We start from the raw sequence: 22,948 nt of genomic DNA on the forward strand, positions 1-22,948 counted from the left end.
ACATACACATACCATCCTCCACTTGGAGGGAATTCTACCCACATGTTTCCATGGTATAATGGTTATCACACTTGCCTAACACACAAAAGACCGCTAGTTCAGAACTGGGTGGAAACATTGTACCTTTTCCTCACTCCTAGATTATCAAATGCATAAAACAACTTATATTCTCCCTCCTTCATCCAGAGCCATCTCAAGAACCTCTGTTCTCCTTCCTTTATCCTGAGCAAGCTGAAGCTCACATCACCAGCGCCCTCCTCTCCCGCCATGCTCTGCAATTGCCTGCCTGCTCTGAGCCCCACCCCACTTTCCCATGGTGTCTATCTGAGTAGGCACCTGGGGCGTGCTCACCAATGAGACTGGCTTCCTTAAAACAGCAAGAGTTGGACTTGTGAGTTTCCATCCAAGATAATTTTCTCAGGGATTTCTAAGAAGGAAGAGGGTTCTGCTTTCAGCAAAGCAGAGAATTGGACAATCTGCTCTTTACCCCTAAGCACAGACAGGATTTTTCATAAAATAGGTGAGTGGACACTTAGAAACAAATCAATTTCTCTTCTCTTTTATAATTTAAGATTGTGTCACTTAAAGTTTGCCATTTAAAGTTTCATTGTAGTAAAGAAGACAATTCCATAACTTTCTTTTTCCTCTATAATCAACGTGTAACTCCTTACCCAATTGTTTCAATAAACTCTCCATCCAAATTATTGTAGTTTCTGTATGTACTTATGAATGAATGAATGAGAAAGAACCTTGCTTTGTCACCCAGGTTGGAGTGCAGTAGCACGATCTTAGCTCACCGCAGCCTCGAACTCCTGGACTCAAACAATCTTCTTGCCTCAGCTTCCCAAGTAGCTGGGGCTTCAGGCATGCACAACCATGAGTACCACCACGCTGGTCTCTACTTTTTTTGTAGTAGAGATGAGGTCTCACTATGTTGTCCAGGCTCTGATTACCTTTTTTTTTTTTTTTTTTTTGAGATGATGTCTTGCTCTGTTGCCCAGGCTGGAGTGCAGTGGCATGATCTTGGCTAACTGCAACCTCCGCCTCCTGGGTTCAAGCAGTTCTTCTGTCTCAGCCTCCCAAGTAGCTGGGATTACAGGTGCCCACTACCATGCCTGGCTACTTTTTTTGTGTTTTTAGTGGTGACGGGGTTTCACCATGTTGGCTAGGCTGGTTTCAAACTCCTGACCTCAGGCGATCCGCCCGCCTTAGCCTCCCAAAGTGCTAGGATTACAGGTGTGAGCCACTGCACCTGGCCTATTACTTGTTTTGATAACAACAAAAAACAGCAAAATCTTGTGGGAGGTTGGAATGTAACCAAACAGCTTAGCTTCAAACCATGTTTTAAAAACTTTGTTTCTTTCCTTCTTTCTCCCCAGTTTCTAGACGTAGCTTTGAGACAAACTGCAGATGTGTTTTCTTTTGTCTTGAATTACTGCCTTGGAATGGGCATTAAAACTGCCTTCCCTTTCCCATATTATGCTCCCATGCCTTATGCTCATTTATTTACCTGGATGCTTGTTAAGCTCATACCATGCCCTCTTATCTGGTCATATATTTCCTTAGAAGCTTCAGGGGCTGAATCCTGATGCAGACCAGGCATCTCCAGAATTATCTCTCCAGTAGGAGATTAATTCAAGGACAATATTCACTGTTGGCGAGAGATTATCTGCTAGATTGACCATCATTAATTTGTAACTTGATTGGGCCTACGTGTCACTGGCCCGTTCACCAGTTGAAACAATAATTCAAGATAAGCCATCAGAATGAGACACCCACTGGGCACCTCCTGCCTCTTGCCCCTCTGCATTACAAGCTCCTCTTCTTAAAATGTTTGGCCTCTCTCTAGAAATTGAAGAGTGGCAACTTTTGGCCGGCCACACTCCCTGTTGCTAGCATGGATAATAAAACTCACTCTGTTTTTAATTATACCTCATTCTTGTTCTTTTGGCTTTTTTTCTACAAGTGACAATCAGCCAGACCCTCTTTCGGCTACAGGAAGACTTTGATAAAGAGAACGCCTGAGCTCAATCTTGTGTGTTTTAAGGAAACAGAAAAAAAAGGAAAAGAAAAAGTCTTTTCCTGCCTTGTACCTCTGTCTAAATAAAAAGAGAGGCAGCTTCCTCACAGAAAAATATCGCTGATCTTAAAACCAAATTCAAAGAACTGAAAAAGGAAGTTTCTAGTGTTCCACTTCTGTGAATTTGGCCCAGAAAAATCCACAGAGAAGGTGTTAAAGTCAGATAATTTATCCTGCATCCCTTAGGAAGCCCTAGAACCAAACGAAGCTCTCCCTAAAGGGCTGAAATCAGGCCATGAGGGTTGTGGGGGTGACGGAGCCGTGTAAGCTCTCTGGTTTCACAGGTTTAGGTCACTGCTGACAGATTCAATTACTATGGGAGGACATTTCATTCATGTCTAATTTTCATTCAGTTGGATGATTCTCCCAAATCCTTCATTCTTTACCATAAGTTTACTCATTATTTTAGATTTACCGCAAGGCACGTTCCCCTGGGAATTTTTCTGAGACCACTGTGAGTTAGGTATACTTCCTGTGTTTTGATTTGTCATACTAAAAATCTTAAAAGTATGAATTTCTACATGAAATGAAGGTAAGATTGTTTATTTTATTTATTTATTTATTTATTTATTTATTTATTTTGAGACAGAGTCTTGCTCTGTTGCCCAGGCTGGAGTGCAGTGGCGCGATCTCGGGTCAATGTAAGCTCTGCCTCATGGGTTCATGCCATTCTCCTGTCTCAGCCTCCCTAGTAGCTGGGACTACAGGCGCCCACTACCACACCTGGCTAAGGTAAGATCTTTATCTTAACAATCTAGGTCTTAGATTTCACTGTATGGGCATTAAACAAGTGTTTATTTCTGTATAGCCTTTTTGACGACTACCCAGCAATTCCACTTCTACGAATGTCTCTCAGTGAAATTCCAGCTTAGCTCTGTAGTGGCTTCATAGAATCTAGTCACTGCAGCAACTTCAGGCAGCAGAGAGTTGGGGTAACCTGCATGTCCATCACCAGAATGAGTAAATACTGCAGTGAATACAAGTTTGTATGAAGTTTCATGTTCTGCGGGAGTCACAGCTAATGAAGCAGATGTATATATACCACAACAGGTGGAGTTTTCAGTGCAAAGTAAAATCTAAGAAACAAAATATATATCAGGATGTACAGTACAATACCAAAATTAAAATTACAGAGTTACACAAAATACGGTGGGTGAGGCAGTAGCTGAATGACTAATGCCAGAGGGAATGGTGGCAAATTGTGTGAGGAGGGGAAGAAACTAAGTTAAATTATCTGACTGGCATGCTTGCCACCTCTTGGAAGACACCTGATTACACTCAGTCCCCTGCCGTCTTGCTGGCCAGGAAGATAACTGGTCACAGGTGGTCCCCTCACCCCACCTCATTCTACAGTCTCTTATGGCAAAGCGTTTCTTTGACAGAAAATGCTAAAGGTCTCCAAAGCCCCTCCCTTTGCATCCTGGTTTCTAAAAAGTCTTTTTTTTTTTTTGTAATCAAGAGGTTAATGTTTGGGTGTATTGGAAGGATACAGAAAAAGGCATAGGACAGTATGGACAATGGTATTGAAATAAAATTCCTCCTTATTCTGCCTGAAGTTTCCTGACATGATGACATGGTATTTGTGAGGATTTGGGTCACTGGGCGAAAGCCTTCCTTTGTCTTGAATCATGGATTTTGGGTATTGTTGGTTTTGATAAGTGGAATACATAAGGAAAGAAAAAAAGGGCCACAAATATGAAAATGCTCTAAAAGAAAAAATAGTTCCACAATACTGAATGCAAGCCATTCAGGAAATGTCCATTTTAAATTTTAAAGATAGCTCCTAGGTGTATGGTGGTTTTTGTAATGTAGTGGTTGTCACGTGTGCCACCCACGCGAAATGGAAACTGGGCAGAAATATTCCCTTATGGGTCTCTCTCTCTCCCTCTCTCTCTCTCTCTACTTCAGCTTGGATAATTTCTTGTTTCACTAAACTCAACTCGAGTTAAGGGTGTGAATACAGAGTTGTTCTAAAAGGAGTATCGTGTGGGTCCCTATCTTTGCCCTGCCCCGGGGGTTGTAGGTGGCTTGACTATGCAGCTTCTAACTTGGCGTTAAGAGACTAAGGTCTCTTAAACTCAGGTCTGGTGCCTAAAAAATATGTCTTTATTCCCTTACAGGTCTAGGGGTCAGAAATCTGCAATCAGTTTCAGTGGACCAAAATGAAAATGTCAGACAGGGTGTCTAACACCCTCCAGAAGTGCCAGAGGTGAAGCAGCTTTCCTTGGTCTTTCCAGGTTCTACAAGGACATTCCTTGGCTCATACCTCCTCCTCCCATTTTCAAAGTCAGCAGCGTAGTATCCTGATTCAAGATCACATTGTCTTCTTTTTCTTTGTAGCCAAATCTCCCTCTGCCTCTCTCCTCTGGTGACAATGGCTGGGGTCTTGACTTGCCAAGGTAACTGTCGTTGGAGAGCAGAGAATGGGATCCGCAGTGTTCTGGTGACTGTTGGGATCTGGGCGCGAGGAAGGAGAGTGGCTCTCATGATTCTCTGCATTCTCAGTGCCCCGTGGCCCGTACTGGTCATTTGGGTATAGTTTTACTGAATTTCGCAGATCTGGAAACATAGAAGGGACTGGGTCTCCAAACTTGGACTGCCCCTGGCCTGAAAGGTCTGGGCTCAGGACTCCGAGCTCAAGTCAGTCTGTTCACCCAACCCCTAAGCCACTGCATCCAGGTGAGGAGTTGGGCCCGAGCACCACAGCGCAGGTAGGTTTGGTAAGAGCCAAAGACTGGAGTCCCAGGGACTGTGGGGCTGGGCTGGTGGGGCCACTGCTACCACCTAAGCAATACAGGCCGCCTGGAAGACCGAAGGCGGAGTTCGCTGATGCGGAAGCCAAGACACAGGGCAGTAAGAATCCGCTCCATTTCTTGTGATGTCACCTGAACCCTTGGCCGGTAGGTGCCTCTCATCCATTCGGAAGACAGGGCTCCAGCCACCGGCAGCTCTGAAAGAGTTTGAAGAATTTATTGTTCACAGATGGTATTTAAATGGACTTATTTCTAAAAGTCACATTCCTTTATTACCTATTTGTTATTAGAAGTACCCATTTTCATATGTGTTTAAAACTATTTGTGTCTCAAATTCTCAGGAGATCGATGCACTCCAGTTTATTCTTTTTGGCATATGTTTTTACTCATAAATTAGGTTAAACTTCATACTTGTTTAATAAAATTTAGTTATTTGGTTACATTAAAATATTTGTATCCAGATAAGAAGTCTCTTCCTTCTCCTATGCTTTTTTGGAATTTAGAGCATATCTGAAATAAAATTAATTTACACATTATTACTAATTGATTATATGCCATCAATTAATATTATTTCAACTATCCCTTACTGTAAGCCAATTAGATTATACCTTTTTTCTTTAGTGTTTTTGGATTTATTAGTATTGATCTGTGCTGTTCTGTTATGTTTTTTAGTTAAAGAAAAATTATTCATGACACTAGCTAAACATGGTAAGGCAGATTTTATTCAAGGGACTACTATAATGGAGTTTTGCAGTAGGGGAGATCAGGTTTAACTCCAAATACAAAAGAACAAGTGAAGGTTTATAGCAAAGGATCAGGGCGGGGGTTAGTGGCTGAAAAATTACTGAGAAGTAGGGTAATTCTTTGCTAAACTGATCTAACAGATTTTTTTTTTTTTTTTTTTCCCTAAAGACAGGCCAGGAAGGCCAGGCACCGTGGCTCACCCCTGTAATCCCAGCACTTTGGGAGGCTGAGGTGGGTGGATCACCTGAGGTCGTGAGTTCAAAACCAGCCTGACCAACATGGAGAAACCCTATCTCTACTAAAAATACAAAATTAGCCAGGTGTGGTGGCGCATGCCTGTAATCCCAGCTTCTCGAGAGGCTGAGGCAGGAGAGTCGCTTGAACCTGGGAGGCAGAGGTTGCAGTGAACTGAGATTACGCCATTGCACTCCAGCCTGGGCAACAAGAGCAAAACTCTGTCTCAAAAACAAACAAATAAGCAAACAACAACAACAACAACAACAACAACAAAAAAGCCAGGAGGCCAGGGTAATAAGATATCAAGGTGAGACATAAGGAATTTGATAAAATATCTAGGGTGATCAGACCAAGGGTGAAGATTTTTCACTAAATTTAGCAGGATTCTTGCTAAAACTAGAATAAGTGAACCAAAGAGAAAAACCCATGGTCTGAGCTTTCAGTACTTACAAAGGAGGCTGACTAGAGTTGGGTCAAGAAGGTCTTTGCCACTTTAGGCAAGTAACTGAGTTTCCTTTAATGGTGGTAATCTCAACATTCCCTTGGAAAATAAATCCACATCTGAAATGTGAGTGAATTTGGATAAATCATATTCAGAAATCAGACACCCATCAACTCGCAGCTGCTCCAGCATATGAGAGCTGTTCAACAGGGACATGTGCAAGTGGTGGTATCCCCTCCTCTTAGGCCTAATCTGCCAGTGAGGTTGGGGATGAACAGGGGCCCAGTCATCTGTTTGCAGAAATGAAACCCTAGGGTGCAGTCAGAGAGACTTTTCCTCCGCTCTTTTGTGGTACTTTGCGCCATCATCATTCTGTAGGTTCGGTCCTCCAGGACATGCCTGAATATAAGGTTCTCACATGCCTGGCCCTCATCTGATTAAGGACAGAAGTACAGGGTCCTTCTTCCTGATCCACCCAGGTCTATTAAAGTTCAAGCTAAAAACCCTTTCCCAGAGAAAGCCTCCAAGTGCCCCCCAGCACGGGGGCAAGGAGGAGTTTAATGTACAAGGGGTGAGAAAGAGGGTGGGGAGAGGAGAAATTGCCTCCCCCAATCTCTCCTTCCCCATGGGGTCCCTTCTGCATCCTCACTCCTGGCATTAGAGACCAAGGGGACAGAAGCTGGGATAGGGCCCTGGATTGCCTTCCCTAAAAAGATGTCTTTCAAAGCTTTGCCCAGTGCATCCTGTTGCCCCTGAGGTATATAACCCAGGGTGAGTTACCTTTCAGGGTCCCTTAGCTGTGGTGCAAATGGGGAGCATGCAGTGGAGACTGCATCCATCCTGGCAGTTTTCTTGAACCTTGGGGGACCGGCTTGCTGTGCATCTTAGGCTTCTGTTGTCTCTTACTGCCTATCTGTGAATAATAAACCTGATTCATATAACTTGTGGCATGTGAATGTAGTCTGTCTCATCTGACTGAGGCAATTAGTAAAACTGCAGCCCAGGATGCTGTGGGTGGAAATGTTCTGATTCCTGGTGGTTAGCACAGTGATGATTTTTGCTATTCTTCATGCAGTGAGAGTTCTCCTTTGGGACGGGTAATTAGTGAACCTGCTTCATAAAATTGGTATAGCAGTAGGGTCTGGTCTGACAGAACCATGACTTATGGGCTAAGAGGGAGGGGCAGTGCCCTTTAGTACCCAGTCCAGGGCAGAGGGCTGCAGGAGCCAGACATGCTTCAGGATGTTTTATGGGGAAGGAGGAATGATAAGTGGGACATATGTCACCTCCCCACAGATGTGAATGAGCTGACTGCATGAATTGAGGCAGAGAGAAAGGAATATGGAAACAGAGGAATATGCAACTCTGTCCTCTAGCTTTGGGACACATATGCGATTGCTCATTCTCCAGGATGGAGATCTTGGGAAATGGATACTCAGACCCTAAGACACCCAAGAGGCTATAAGAAGAGTCTCTGAGGCACTTAAGAAGGAATGAATGTGCACGATGCAGCCCATCTTTACCCAGCAGTGCAAGAATGTTGGGGTAGCTCAGCAAGAAATCATCAAAATGCTCTCCTTCACAGAAAGACAAATTAGTGATCTCAAGGACAGCTATGGGCAAAAACCAAGAGAAGACATGTTTTCTTGGCTATCTCAGGTAGTTGATGAGGAGTGGCAGAACATTCTGCTGTCATGAAAAGAATGGCACAGCCTGGGTAGATTGGCTCACAACCCAGTGTTGCAGCAGATGTTCAGGGTGATCCAACAAGCCATGGCTGTAGATCACCATGCCCACAACCTGGAATCTTTTCTTATTTGGTTGGTGTCTAGCATTCTAGGCTCTTTTCCCATCCAGGGTGGTTTGCCTAATCTTCCATTGTGCCCTTGGCAGTCAGGACATGAGGCTGTCACAGCCTTGTGCAGGGTGGCCCCAGGCTGATGGCTATCCAACCTCCAGGAGGGAGAATTGGATGATACAATATTATCTAGTTGGAATATTGATGATTTAATAGACCAGAGCCCTTGGCCCTGGCATAACCAATTGATTTTACTTCTTCCCCTTGGAATAGCCTTTGGCAAGGCCATTGAAAAACTTTATCATACTTTGCTAGCCTGGCAGCAGAATGGGGATCAAATTTGACAAATTTAATCTGACAATTAAATACAAAAGGCTAACTTGGGAGGAGGCAATCCAAGGGCTGGTAGTGGGGCTGCCTCCAAGTGCCCCAACTCCACAGACTTATTTAGGTTCCTAAATAAGAGGTTGATGGCCTCCCCACATCTGATACATGCTACTGGAACCAATCAGAGGGACGCCCTTGCAGTTTACAGAATCAACAGGTGCCAGTCATGCAGGAGGACTAGCTTGTTATGAATCTTAGGCTTCTGTTGTCTCTTGCTGCCTATCTGTAAGTAATAAACTGCTTTATATAACTTGTGGTGTGTGAGTATGTGCTGTCTCACCTGACTCAAGCAATTGGTAAGACTGTAGCCCAGGAGGCAATGGGTGGAAGCATTCTGACTCCTATTCCTGATGGTCCACATAGTGATAATTTTTGCTAATGACCTCATTTTTGAATCCATTTGATATCCTTTGGTCTTCATTTTACTTGCCTTCTTGATATTTACACTTCCTAAAACATTTCCCATGGCATCAATGACACCAAATCCTTTTTTCCTTACAAATTCTCTCCTGTAAGGCCAACCGCAAGCTTTAAAAGATGACATTTTTCGGACGGGCGCGGTGGCTCACGCCTGTAATTCCAGCACTTTGGGAGGCTGAGGCGGGCGGATCACGAGGTCAGGAGATGGAGACCATCCTGGCACACACGGTGAAACCCCGTCTCTACTAAAAATACAAAAAAAAAAAAAAAGCCAGGCGTAGTGGCGGGCGCCTGTAGTCCCAGCTTCTCCAGAGGCTGAGGCAGGAGAATGGCGTGAACCCGGGAGGCGACGGAGCTTGCAGCGAGCGGAGATCGCGCCACTGCACTCCAGCCTGGGCGATAGAGCGAGCCTCCGTCTCAAAAAAAAAAAAAAAAAAAAAAAAAAAGACATTTTTCAGGGCCGGGCGTGGTGGCTCATGCCTGTAATCCCAGCTTTGGGAAGCCAAGGCGGGCAGATCACGAGATTAGGAGTTTGAGACAGGCCTGGCCAATGTAGCGAAACCCTGTTTGTATTAAAAATACAAAAATTAGCCCCATTGCACTCCAGCCTGGGCAACAGGGTGAGACTCTTGTCTCGAGGAAAAAAAAAAAAAAAAAAGCAATTTTTCAAGTGTTAGTCTTGGCCCTTTTCCCCCTCTCAGTTTCCTATATAATACCTCACTATAATTCCTTGTTGGCCCTTCAGTTTTATACTATCTCCTCTCATATCTGCAGTCCAGAACTTGCCTGAGGCTATTCCTTATATCCTATTATCCTACTCAAGCATTTCTACTTGAGTTACCCTGTACCTTAAATTCAACATATTTGAAACTGAGTACTTAATTCCCCTACCCCCAAAAAGGATGGAAAAAAATGTTACCCTCTCACTATTGTTTTTTATTTCTCCGTTTATATATTGCTGCATTACAAACCACCAAGACCATAGTGGCTTAAAACAATAATAACATCATTTTGCTCCCTGATTTGCAGTTTGGGCAGGGTCAGCTTGTCTTTTCTCCACATGGTGTCAGCTGGGGAATCCACTTTGGAGTTGGCTCACTTGTGTGGTTGGCAAAGTGGAAGTGGCTTTTGCATGGGAGCTCAGCCAGTGCCATGTACAAAGGGCTTTGGTTCTTCTCTGTGAATGTGGAAGACCTGATGGTACACAACCTAGGCTGCTGCACTGGTGTTTATTACCGTCATTCACTGTGAATGAACAGTGGGAGGCGTGCATATCTTTCAGAACTGCACATTGATTCCTGGAGAGCGATCTTGGGTTTTAGGACTTTCAGCTGCATGATTAGGGAAACACAAGCCACAGTGTAATGGGGCATGGGAAAAGGCATATTATGCTAACATTAGTCAAAAGAAAGCTTGGAGTAATTTTAATTTCAGACAATGTAGACTTCAGAGCAAAGAAAATTACCAGGAATATAGAGTGGCATTATATAATAATAAAAGAGTCAATTCTTCAGGAAGATATAACAATCCTTAAAGTGTATACGTTTGTAATGGGCTAAACTGTGTGTCCCCCTGCCCGGTCCCCCAAAAATTCGTATGTTGAAGTTCTAACCCCCAATATATCAGCATATGACCATGTTTGGTGACAGTCTTTATAGGAGTGATTAAAATGAGGTCATTAGAGTAGGCCCCTTCCTCCGTCTCCCCCTCTCCCATCCTTTTGGATTGGGGTCTCACCATTTTGACCTCATTTAACCTTAATTACCTCCTTAAATGCCCTATCTCCAAATACAGTCACGTTGAGATTAGGGGTTTGGCACAGGAATTTTGATGGACACAGTTCAGTCCACAACAACCCCCTTCCCTAAGTTTCCTTAGCTTTAAAACAGATAACAACCGGCAAGACAACATAACATGAAGAGATTGGCAGACAATGTGGTGCAGCCTCCGGATGCTTAAGGCGATGAAAATATAATTACGTCTGTCTGCATAGGTTCGAACCTGCCGGCTACAATCCTGTCCTACGTTTTGACAGTTGTGAACCGCCCGCGGTGCATTTTCAGACGAGATCGGGCGCGTTCAGGGTGGTATGACCCTAGACGCGCGGTGCATTTTCAGCCTCCCTCCTGGCCTATACCCGTCGTGCACACACAAAGCAATCCTTAACCAACCTCATCCTGGCCTCTTGATTTGTAGAATCTTCGCTGAGGGGAGGAGGGCCTTACTCGTGATGTGTAGGAAGAGCAGCAACCAAAGGCTTACGTGAGAGTCACTTTTCAAAGCCATTTCCAAAGCACCTTTTCAGCAAACGAGAACCTGCTGGCGAGTTACTGCTCGTGTCGCTCCTTCCCCGCAGTCTCCACCAGGCGGCGCGCCCCAGGAAGCCGGACGCCTGCTCCCGCAGGCCGCGTTTGTTTGTGCAAACTCAGCAAGGCCTGGCAGCCTTGGAAAGCAGGCCTTTAGCAAGCCGCGAAAACGCAATTGGATGCCAGGGTTACTCGTTGCATTTGTGGTAGGCAGAGCTTTCCTTCAAGCAGCCAGAGGAAAGCTCTCTGAGGGTGTGTAATTAGGGTACGGTAATTAGCATATAATTAGGTCTTAGGTAGGGCATGGGTCAAATCCAGCGCCATGTTGGACCCAGACGGTTTCAGACAGCTTACCCCCCATCCTGTTTGTTAGGGTGTTATCAGCGCAAGCTCTTCCTTGTTCTTGTAGCTAATTTTAACAGCTCCTTTAGGAGGTGTTAGGAGCTTAGGAAAGCTCTCTGACTGCTTGGAGGAAAGCTCTGCCACCACTACAGCGCTAAGGATATCGCCCAAGCTCATTGCTAAATGTCTCTTGGGAAAAAGCTCCTCATGAAGCAGGTAAGACTGATTTGTAAATTAATGACCTGCAGGTCCCCACATGAACACGAGGAAAGGGACTTGCAAGGTAGTGGTGAAGAAACATCAGCAGGTCCATTTGGGGTTCTCATCGGGTATCTTTCCTGATGGTGGGATGGGAACTTGGGGCCCTGTTGTAATTCCAGATCTGGGAAACTGCTGATTCCTCCCTTCCCCCAACTCTCCACACCATCTCCTCACCACTGTCTTTATGATAATTGTCCCATGGTGCATTAATTCTTTCCCAGTCTTGTCATTCAAACATTTATGTTTCCTGTAAGTACCATTAACAGCTTCTTCTGAACTGGTTTCTCTAAAAATTCTTCCTTTACCTTTCTTCCAAAGTGTCGGATCCTTTACCTTTTAAAAACGAAAGCTAGGTCTGGTGGCTCATGCCTAGCAAGACCTAATCTCTACAAAAAAAAAAAAAAAAAAAAATTAACCAGGTGTGATGGTGTGGGCCTGTAGTCCTAGTTACTGGGGAGGCTGAGGTGGGAGGATCACTTAAGCCCAGGAGGTCAAAGTTATAGTGAGTTACAATCGTGCCACTGCACTGCAGCCTGGGTGACAGGGCAAGACCCTGTTCCCCCCTGCCAAAAAAAAAGCATCCTGATAAACATAGACATGAAATTGAAACATACGGGTGAAGGATGACAGATCTATGCCTCAGTCTTCTCATCTGTAAGACAAAGACAGCCTCATCACTTTTAACGGAGGTGAGCAATAAGTGAGGTACACCATTGCATATTACATGGCAGATGCTCAGTCTCCTCCTTCCACTTCCTCACTGGTTTTCCTGTGAAGAAAGGAGGTCCATGCAACACAGACCTAAACCCCTTTGAGAGGAAAAGAGGGCATTTGGTAGAGGGGAGGGGAGGAGTCCTGGCTTGTGGGTATAAAAATGTTTTTCCACTCAGATTATTTTCTGAAAGAGGCTGAGATCAGGCACCTAGTTTGCAGCCTCCTGAGTCTCTGGAGGGTTCATGCTAGTGGAGTGAGAGGGCGGGGGGAACAAGGAAAGTGATAAATCTCATCCCTATTTGATAGGAATGCTGGGTGGTCATAAGAGAAACATCAAGCAGTAATTTCACATATCAGCAAAAAAGGAGCTGTTAAAATTAGTTACAAGGACAAGGAAGAGCTTGGGCTGATAAGACCCTAACAAACAGGATGGGGGCTAAGCTGTCTGAAACCGTCTGGGTCCAACATGGCACTGGATTTGACCCATGCCCTACCCAAGACCTAATTATATGCTAATTACCATATGAAATTACACACCCGCCAAGGCCCTGACAGATTGAGCCTGCTCATATTTAATATAAAAATGGGTGGCATCTCAATTTTATGAAATCTTCGCCTTTCCCCCAGAAAACCTCATGATTAGTCCACCCTCTAATTACAAGAGCCCATAAAAATAGAAAACTCAAACTCTGTTGGTCATGACTCGTTCTCACGAGCTCACCTGCACTTCCCTAAGTGTGTACTTTTGCTTAGCAATAAAAGCTTCTTGCCTTTGGCTTCATTCTGACTCCCCCCTGAATTCTTTCTTACGAAGGTGTCAAGAACATGGAAACTGGCTGGGGCTGGGGCTGGGGTCTCACTGGCTTCTGGAAACCCTTCTGGGCCCTCTGGCAACACCTGTAGTGTAAGCAGCAATTCAGTGCTGTGATGCCTCGGTCCCAGACCTTTTCCGCACCAGGGACTGGTTTCATGGAAGACAATTTTTCCATAGACAGGGGTAGGGGGGAGTGGGGAATCATTTCAGGATGATTCAAATGCATTACATTTATTGTGCACTTTATTTCTATTATTACATTGTGATATATAATAATTATACAACTCACCATAATGTAGAATCAGAGGGAGCCCTGAACTTGTTTTCCTGCATAGATGGTCCCATCTGGGGGTTATGGGAAACAGTGACAGATCATCAGGCATTAGATTCTCATAAGGAGTGGGAAACCTAGATCCCTCAAATGGGCAGTTTACAATTGGGTTAGAACTCCTATGAGAATCTAATGCCTCAGATGATCTGACAGGAGGTGGAGGTCAGGCTGTAATGAGAGTGATTGGGAGTAGCTGTAAATACAGATGAAGCTTCACTGGCTCTCCTGCTGCTCACCTTCTGCTGTGTGGTCCGGTTTCTAACAGGCTACCAGGAGGAGGAGTACCGGGTCAGTGGCCCAGGGGTTGGGGATCCCTGCTGTGATAGTTAATACCCATGGCTCCAAATCTAGTGGCCCCAGGTCAGGTCCTAGTGGGACCTGGTTCATTTTTGCTAGTACCCATCTTGTCCACATGAACCATTCCAGCCAGTTTTCTCATGCTCTTATTCTGGAATATCTTCCTAACCCCAGTATATCTGCCTCAGTGTCTCAGCCTGTTTTTTTTTTTTTTTTTTTTAGAGAAGGAAAAAACAAACAAACAAACAAACGTTAATGAAATTGCTGGAGAGTAGTGGCCACCAATCCTATGCCTGACCTGGAACTGGAAACACAAGGCTTTCCTGAAGACAGAGAAACTCTGAAAAAACGGGAAAAGCAAGTCGGTGAAAAGAGCAAAAGAAAAGTTTCAGAAGGGACTTTGTTGACATAGCACAGGATGAAAGAGTATCAAAGCTCTCTGTTTGGGCCCTTGTCTGGGAAAGCCCACATTCGCTGAGTGAGAGAAAGCTGTTCGCAGACATAACACCAAAGGGTTAGAGTAGGAAGCCACTTTTCATGAATTCAACGGCGGGGATAGGGGTGGGGTAAGGTGGAGCTGCTTGGGTACACCAGGTGCCCGGAAAGCTGCAAAGGGCATTAGGTCAATATGCAAAAATACTTCTAGGTCAATATGCAAAAATACTTGTGATAGTTAATACCCATGTTGGGAAAGAAATTTTCTTGGGGACAGGAAACAAAGCCAACTGGCTAATATACTCTCTCTCTAAGGAGAGTAAGTCTGACTTAATGCCTTCCTCGATTCTCTCTAAGTAAGGGTTTGTGAGGGCTTTGCTCGACTTTCCCCTGTTTCTGCTCCTGAGTTCAAAGCAGCTCTTGAAGAAAGAAATGTCATGTTTTGGAGCATGTTTGGTAGATTGGGAAAGGGCAACTCACAATTTGAAGGGGATTGTTGGAGTCAACTGGTTCTAGAGTGAGCCGATCTTAAGAGGCCAAGAAGAGAAAGGAAAAACCGGGAAAGAAAGGGTGAAAGAAAAATAGAAAGATGTAAAGCAGTGTGACAAAAATGGCTGATCACTTACATGATAAATAAGAAGAGTAGAAGCAATGTTTCACCAGCAGAGTGGCGCAGCGGAAGCGTGCTGGGCCCATAACCCAGAGGTCGATGGATCGAAACCATCCTCTGCTAAGGTGGTGGGTTTTTTTTTTTTTTTTTCCCCTTCTTGAGGAATTACCTTCCGCGGTTGTGGGGAGAAGATGGCCTCTGTCTCTCTCTCTCTCTATATATACATACACTTGATCTCTTAAAAGTCCTTTCAGAGGCTGTATCTCACTTTTAGATATGTGTTCAGCATTTTCCTTCTCCTTTCTCCAAATGTTTGCATAATTCCTTTCTCACTCATTTCAGAGGAAAGGCATATCTTACTTGGGAAGAAGAGGTGACAATTCCCATGTTAACTTCCAACAAATTACCTATCTTCCAGTGAATAGAAAATACACTGAGGTTGAATATAATTTTATATTTTCTCGCACTCCAAGGCAAAACACTGTTACAGACTTTTGCCTGAGACCATTGGTTATTGTAAATCATTACTGTCTTTTTGCTTCTATGGGAACCTCCTGCTTCTTTTCCTCTTTTGTTCATTTCTATGCATTGTTTATTAATTTCATTTCGTGTACTGTGAATTCTTCTCTAAAGCAATCTGTTACAATGGCCAAAAGACATCTTTTATACTCTCCTCCTTCCATACTTTTGGAAACTAGACACATGGAATGTTATGAGAAAGAGAAGCAACAATGAAGTTAAATGTAAAATGGTTGATTCTACTTGGATAGATTTTAAAAAAATGTAAATGGTAGAAAACATTGGGGTACATTTAAAGCATTATGTGAATCAGAATTCCATGGGCAAACTCAGAAGACCAATAATCTTTATTTTGTCTGCTTACCTTCTAGAAGCATTTTAACTAACTTTAAATGTCCAGGAAAGAGATTGGTTGAATAAACTGTAACATGAACTGAAAGAGGAAGCTCTATGGGGCTACAAAAGAGATATAATTTCTAGCAGATAGTGTTAAGTAAAGAAAGTGCAGATGAATATTATAGTAGGCTACCTTTTCTTCAAGAAGGAAGGGGAATTAGGAAAACATACACATACCTATTTTTCTTTATGAAAAGAAAACATAGTGAAGATAAACCAGAAAACAGAGAATCTGGTTACCTAAAATGGCGGTAAGAGACTTGGGGGAAATAGAGTGCAAGGGATATGGGATGCCACTTCTCTGAGTTTACCTTTGTTATACTTTTAACTTTTGAAAGCGTGTGAATGTTTTACTTTTTTTTTTTTTTTTAACAGAAGAGGTTCTCTGTGTGAACATGTTGACTAAATTCAAAAGGGTTATAAAAGGTTTTTTGCTGCTTTAAAATTTCTGAGTCATCGTTTTGGCAAAATAAATAACTTATGGTAATCTGAATTCCCAAAATCAAACATCAATTTCAAAAGTCTCTACCCTGGCATCTGGCTTTTTGAATACTTCAGCAGGCCTCTAAAGTGTCGAGAAAAGAGAGGTAAACAGGATTATTTGACATGTTTAGGTACATGGGATTGCCAAAATGATGCTCAATCTTCTTTAGGCTATATTTTTGTAACACTAATATATATTTCAAAATTGTATAGGATTTCTAAAATAGTATAAGCTATTAATTATAGTTATGTTAAGTTATTGTAAACTGCATAAACAACGAAATTTTCTCGTATAAAGCTACTAACCCAAGTAAACAAAAAATTAATTAAATATCAAGAAAATAATTTCATGTTAAACCAGCTAATACGGAAGTTGTTTAAAATAGTTTATAACCAATGCTTGATGCCATATTCCTGGGAAAACAAAGTTCAGGTATATTTGGTCACATGGTCGGCCATTTAAACATTTTATAAAGGAATTTTATTCATTTGTTATTTTCTTTTTCTGTTTTTTCTTTCTTTTTAAATGGTTTTATTTTATGTGCAAATAATGAACAGATGTTATACCCATAAATTTTACTTTCCAAAAACAGGAGCTTTTAAAAATAAAATCATGTAATAACTTGTAAAAGACACTAGGATTCCTCTGCTTCTAGATCATTGCTACGCTAGAAAAATAAAGTGTATTCCACCAGGAATCACAGATTAGAACTGAGTATTCTCCAAACCGGAAATTCTAGAGTGCAGTGTCACTCCAGGCAAAGATTATTCAGTTCTCATCCCCAATATCCACAACTACCTATCAGAAGGATTAAACCAGGTCAAAACAGTCCAGCATAATTAGGTGTCATTAAACAATGTCATTATGCTCTTCTAAGATGCAACTAAACCAAAACAGGAAATACTAAAATCAAAGTAACATTTGACACTGTCATACAAATTGTTAGTTCCTTGTTGTAGCCCCCCTTCTATAACATTAATAAAGGGAATATTTTACTGCAAAGAATATTTTATTTTATACATCACTAGCCATGAATTGTTGTCATTAGTTATTATCCAAATGCTGCCTCGTGTCATTATCCAAATGGCATAACCATTTTGCATCCACAATTCACTTCTATAGTTAGAAGTAGAATTTTCCTGATTTACATATGTACATCTGTCAGTGAAGATTTAACACTGAGATGCAATCTAACATTCGTAATATCTGGTGTTTTGCAGATGGCAATGTAGGAAAGATATGTTTTAATCACTTTTCATTTAAGTGACCTTATGTAAAAAATAAACTATTTAGCAGTTCCAGGTCTGTAAAGGACATTTTCAAATGTACATAAAAGAAATGGTTACAGAGATTTTAAGAAGCATCTTCCGTGTCTACATCCTCTTGTAACTGCTGTACCATTTTCTCTTCCAACTGCTTCCCTTTGCCTGCAAGAGGGGCTTGAATAAGATGGATGTTTGCTTGACTTCTTCGATATCCTAAACTTTCTGTAGCTCTTTATTTTTATTCAATCTGTTCATTATAAATTTAGCTGAGCATTTCTGTTTGATCTCTTCAACTCTCTTCATTGCATCAATAGTTTTATTCCATAGCTCTTGCTGGTATTTGATAGGTTCATTTCTACGTTTTTCAAATTCAAATGAATTATCCACTGTAAGCTCTTTACCAGCTGCTTTCTGGAATGCTTTGATCCACCTAACTTGGCGAGAATGCACTTCTTTTTAAGGTGTTTATGACATTTAGATTTACAAAATCTGAACACCTTGCAATCATTGTGGATGAACATCATGCCGTGACCAGGGTAGATGGGCCCTGAACAGAAATAACACTTCTCGATACACATGTTGAACCTGCATGGGTCCCCACCAACCGAACACCAAGCTTGAGAGCTCATTTGTTATTTTCAGTGCATGTTTTCTGGTTGTATAAAAGGTTTCCTATGCAAGAGGGCTGATGTTGTAACAGTAGATTATTATGCTACAGTGTATTTTCAACAGGTAAAGAAAGCTTTTTATGGTTTGAATCTTCTAGAAGCATCAGAGAAAGACTGTTCTTGCCATTCACACTACAACAAAACTTTGGGACCTTGAACTTTGAGTTCATAATCTCACAACTGAGAAGGGTCCCTCCAAGCTCTTGGAGCTGTGTACCCACTGGAAACCTTAAGATAAAACTAACCAGAGAAATTTCTCCCAAGAAGAGGATGACATCCTTAATGTGAACAGCTTTTCTCAAGTTCACAGATTTAGATTTCTACTGTCATGAAACTTATCTTTGAATATTTTTTTCTTGCTCATGCCTCTACAAAAAATAGAAGTGGAAAAGGTGTCTGTTATGGGCACTTATGGTGTATACTCTTATTTGTGAAGGAGTTTATAGCCAGCTTTTTACATGGATAAACTTATACTTTGATAGATAAAAGATGAAGGCCCAATGTAGGTAAGAAACTTTCAAGGTACATGCTTTGCCTCATAATCAAAAACAAAACATTGGTTCACACCTCTTAACCCACATCATGGGTTAAAGAGAACATTGCCGGAAGGCCTTCACTCTTCTAAAAAGACATCATTTGTTAGGTCCTTTTTCCATGGTTTAAAGTAAAAGAAGCAAGCAATGATTAGAAATATATCCCTCACAATAGGTCTTATAGCAAATTCTACTGTAAAAGCTATAGTTACACAATAGACTCTAAATTCTCTTGTGAAAGTTATGACAGAATTGGCTAAACAGAGAAGTATCTATGCAGCTGCCGGCACTTGTGGCCTATGGAGAAATACATCAAATGAAGATTACGTGGAAATTCAGTGGTAGAGGATTGACAAAGAAATTGCTCAGTCAAGTGGATAAACTCTTTATCTAGCTGATCCTTTGATCTATTTGATTTTAGGAGGTTTGGTTTATGGGGACCTTGGGTGAGCAGCACACTCCAAACTCTTGGTATCATCCTCCCAATAGTCATAATAATACTCTCCCTGGTGCACTGTATTCCCTCAAAGGTTTTAAATGCTTGTATGCAGGCATCTCTAGAATGTCAAATGGTCTTTCTTCAACTGGAATAATAAGAGCTGAAGGAAATATGCAACCATGAGGCCCCTTAACCTATGAATGATATACTGAGACCGGAAGCCCAAAATGATGGTAACTGAGAGTGGCGCTAAGGCCCCAAGTTTTGGTTACACTGTCACCTAACTGAGAACCTGACCAAAAAGGGGAAATTTTTTTAACAAAATTCTGGGAGGCCATTGTTTCGGACTAGGCTTATGCACTAGGCCCCAACAAACCAAACCAAACCAAACCAAAATGGAGTCACTTCTGCTAAGACTTTAAGGAAACACATAGATTCTAGAACAAACCAGGTTTTGTTTTTTCTCCTGCAAATCTCTATAACAAACATTTCTGAGAGCATAGATATCCACCCCTGAAGTTCCCATTAAATATTTTAACCAAATTCATTTCCTCTTGCTTAGAGACCACCAAGCTTCAGATGATCATGAAACAAAGGTTCCAGCCAGCTCCATGTGAAGACACCACCCCGGCCATCAAGAAGCTACCCTCCACTAGACAGAACAGGGAGAGAGTTCCATGATCCCCAATAGGTAGGGGCTACACCCCAAGGTAGCATGAAGCAGTTACAGAAAAAAGACCATCAGTCCCTCTGCCTCCCATAAAGATTTATGGGGATCACATCTCTCAGGGAGGAGATGAGACAGGAAAATAAGGTCTGGAGGAGGGAACATAAGGCCAGTTCATACTTCAGCTATAACAGGAAATATCCTCTCCATAGGGCACATGCTGTAAATGACTTTGTAACTTTACCTCATCTTCTCTGTTTACATAGGACTTCCAAAATAACAAATAGAATTCTCCAGGGGGTAAACTCCCAAAAATTCTGTAACTGGGGCCTTTGAGCCGCTGTTCAGGCCCATTCCCACACTGTGGAGTGTACTTTCATTTTCAGTAAAACCCTTTATTTCTTCATTGCTTTGTTTGTGCATTTTTGTCCAATTCTTCATTTGAGATGCCAGAACCTGGACACCCTCCACCATTACCAGTTACCTAAAATGGTGTTAAGAGACTTGGGGGAAATGGAGTGCAAGGAATATGGGAGGCTACTTCTCTGAGTTCACCTTTTGTTAGACCTTTAACTTTTGAAAGCGTATGAATATTTTACCTTTTTTTTTTTTTTTTTTTTTGAGACAGAGTCTGACTCTGTCACCCAGGCTGGAGTGCAGTGGAGCGATATGGGCTCACTGCAACCTCCCCCTCTCAGGTTCAAATGATTCTCCTGCCTCAACCTCCAGAACAGCTGGGATTACAGGTACGTGCCACGTCACCCGGCTAGTTTTTGTATTTTTAATACAGATGAGGTTTCACCATACTGGCCAGGTTGGTCTCAAACTCCTGACCTCAGGCGATCCACCCACCTCAGCCTCCCAAAGTGCTGGGATTACAGGCATGAGCCACCGCACCCGGCCAACCTACATTTTCAAAAACTAATATTAAGGATGGGGAGTGGAGAAAACTAAGGTTGAAAGCAAGTTAAAGCAAATGAACTCAATTTTATTCCATATTATGACTACATGGAAAGGAAAAGAACATAATTTGTGGACAGGGCATTTGACAGTACACCTTCACTCTTTGGCCAAGAGAGTGAGGATGGTAGGGGGACAGGGGTGTGTGTATGGAGAAATGCAAACAAATCTTTAACTCTATTTATTTATTTGGTTAGTTGTTACAACTACCTACTGAATCTCTTTTAATGGATAATTTTTGTTAGTAGATGGGCAAAGCAATCCCAAAACTATCGTACATGTATTATATGATAGAGCAAGTGAGTAAATATGCTAATCTTGTTGGAATTAGGGGTTTCAATGTGGGAAAAGGGACACATAAAAATATAGAATGGGAGAATGTAAGAAAGAATCCTGAAGAGACTAATGGATAGAAATGGGAGGTATGGATGTGAGCTCATGATTTTTTTTTTTTTTTTTTTTTTCTGGAGACAGAGTATCTGTCACCTAGGCTGGAGTGCAGTGGCACAATCTCAGCTCACTGCAACCCCCGCCTCCCAGGTTCAAGCGATTGTTCTGCCTCAGCCTCCCCAGTAGCTGGAATTACAGGTGCATGCCGCCACGCTCACCTAATTTTTTGTATTTTAGTAGAGACGAGGTTTCACCGTGTTGCCCAGGCTGGTCTCGTGCTCCTGAGCTGAGGTGATCTATCCGCCTTGGCGTCCCAAAGTGCTGAGATTAAAGGCGTAAGCCACCTCGCCCAGCCGAGCTCATGATTTCTAAAATATGTGTATGTACTTGTATGGGCATGAATACATGCAAATATGTGTGTATATGCACATGCACATGTGTAAGTACATATGATTATATGTGTATACATACACATGTATTTCCTAGGTTTTTCCATTAAAAAGACCAAGAAGCAGATATCATAGAAGCAGTTAGTACACTAAGCCCCCGGGTATTCCTCTCTAATACTCTTCCCCACTGAAAGAAATCAGGAAATTACTGAGAAATGACTGAATTTTGGGCTGGGGCAGGGTAGATGCAAATTAAGTCTGGAACAACTTGTTATGCAGAAAATAAGAACATGTTCAAAAGAATGATTGTGGCACTTTGGGGGGCCGAGGCAGGCGGATCACGAGGTCAGGAGATCGTGACTATACTGGTCAACATGGTGAAACCCTGTCTCAACTAAAAATACAAAAAAAAAAAAAAAAAAATTAGCAGGGCCTGGTGGTGTGAGCCTGTAATCCCAGCTACTTGGGGGGCGTGAACCAGGGAGGCGGAGATTGTAGTGAGCCAGGATCACACCACTGCACTCCAGCCTTGCGACAGAGTGAGACTCCGTCTCATTCCAAAAAAAAAAAAAAAGAATGATGGTAGCAAGCTACAAGGATCCAGAAGCCCCTTGAAGGGTTTTCCACTATGAGCAGGTATAGGCAAAGCGACCTCCAAAGGCCCAGGGAGCTGGGAGGCCAAACAAAGGTTGACAAATCCAGTTTCTCAGAAAGAAACATTTAATAAGGACTTACAAACAGAAGGCACATCTCGGGCTGCAGCCCCAGAGGGTGGATCCTACACTTGCCCTGCAGAAAGTATCCTTTCTATGCAAGCTTTTAGGGTAAAACATGAACAACTGATCACACCTCAGACTGTCTTGCAAAACCCATGGCCACTGGGGAAGTTAAATAAGCATCTTTATGAGGGGTTATTCATGCTATGTACATTGTTTTTGACCTTGCCGCAGAATGCCTTGGTATGCAGGAGTCAAATATTGGTCGTTATGACTGTTTTGCTTCAAGATGGCTTTACTCTTGCAAGGCAAAGGCTATTTTCCCAAAAAGGGGCTCTCCCTAATTAAATATGGGTAAAGTTGAACACCAATATAATTAAGGACAATAATGAGTTATAAACCACTGCGGGAAAAAGATGTTGTGAGTCCATATCAATGATAGACATTTAAGTAAAATAGAGAAAAGGGAGGACTCTTGCTTAAAACAGAATGTTGTGTGCAGACTAGCAAATAAGTAGGGAAGGCTCCAGGGAGCACTTTAAACTTTGATG

The 22,948-nt window shown here is 42.4% G+C and overlaps 1 long non-coding RNA gene, 1 other non-coding gene and 1 pseudogene across 2 annotated transcripts; 2 read left to right on the forward strand and 1 right to left on the reverse strand.

The window, feature by feature from the left end:
• Positions 1-4,219: 4,219 nt before the first annotated feature.
• Positions 4,220-5,295, forward strand: LOC112623130. Its single transcript, XR_003119094.1, has 3 exons — positions 4,220-4,317; positions 4,421-4,479; positions 4,638-5,295. It is a non-coding gene; the product is annotated as an uncharacterized LOC112623130 (long non-coding RNA).
• A 9,727-nt stretch (positions 5,296-15,022) lies between these two features.
• On the forward strand, positions 15,023-15,094 carry TRNAM-CAU. Its single transcript has one exon. It is a non-coding gene; the product is annotated as a tRNA-Met (tRNA).
• A 2,629-nt stretch (positions 15,095-17,723) lies between these two features.
• LOC112623104 lies at positions 17,724-18,213 on the reverse strand (annotated as a pseudogene).
• Between the last annotated feature and the right edge of the window lie 4,735 nt (positions 18,214-22,948).

The sequence above is a fragment of the Theropithecus gelada genome, chromosome 4 (assembly GCF_003255815.1).
Source record: "Theropithecus gelada isolate Dixy chromosome 4, Tgel_1.0, whole genome shotgun sequence".
Classification (NCBI taxonomy): domain Eukaryota; kingdom Metazoa; phylum Chordata; class Mammalia; order Primates; family Cercopithecidae; genus Theropithecus; species Theropithecus gelada.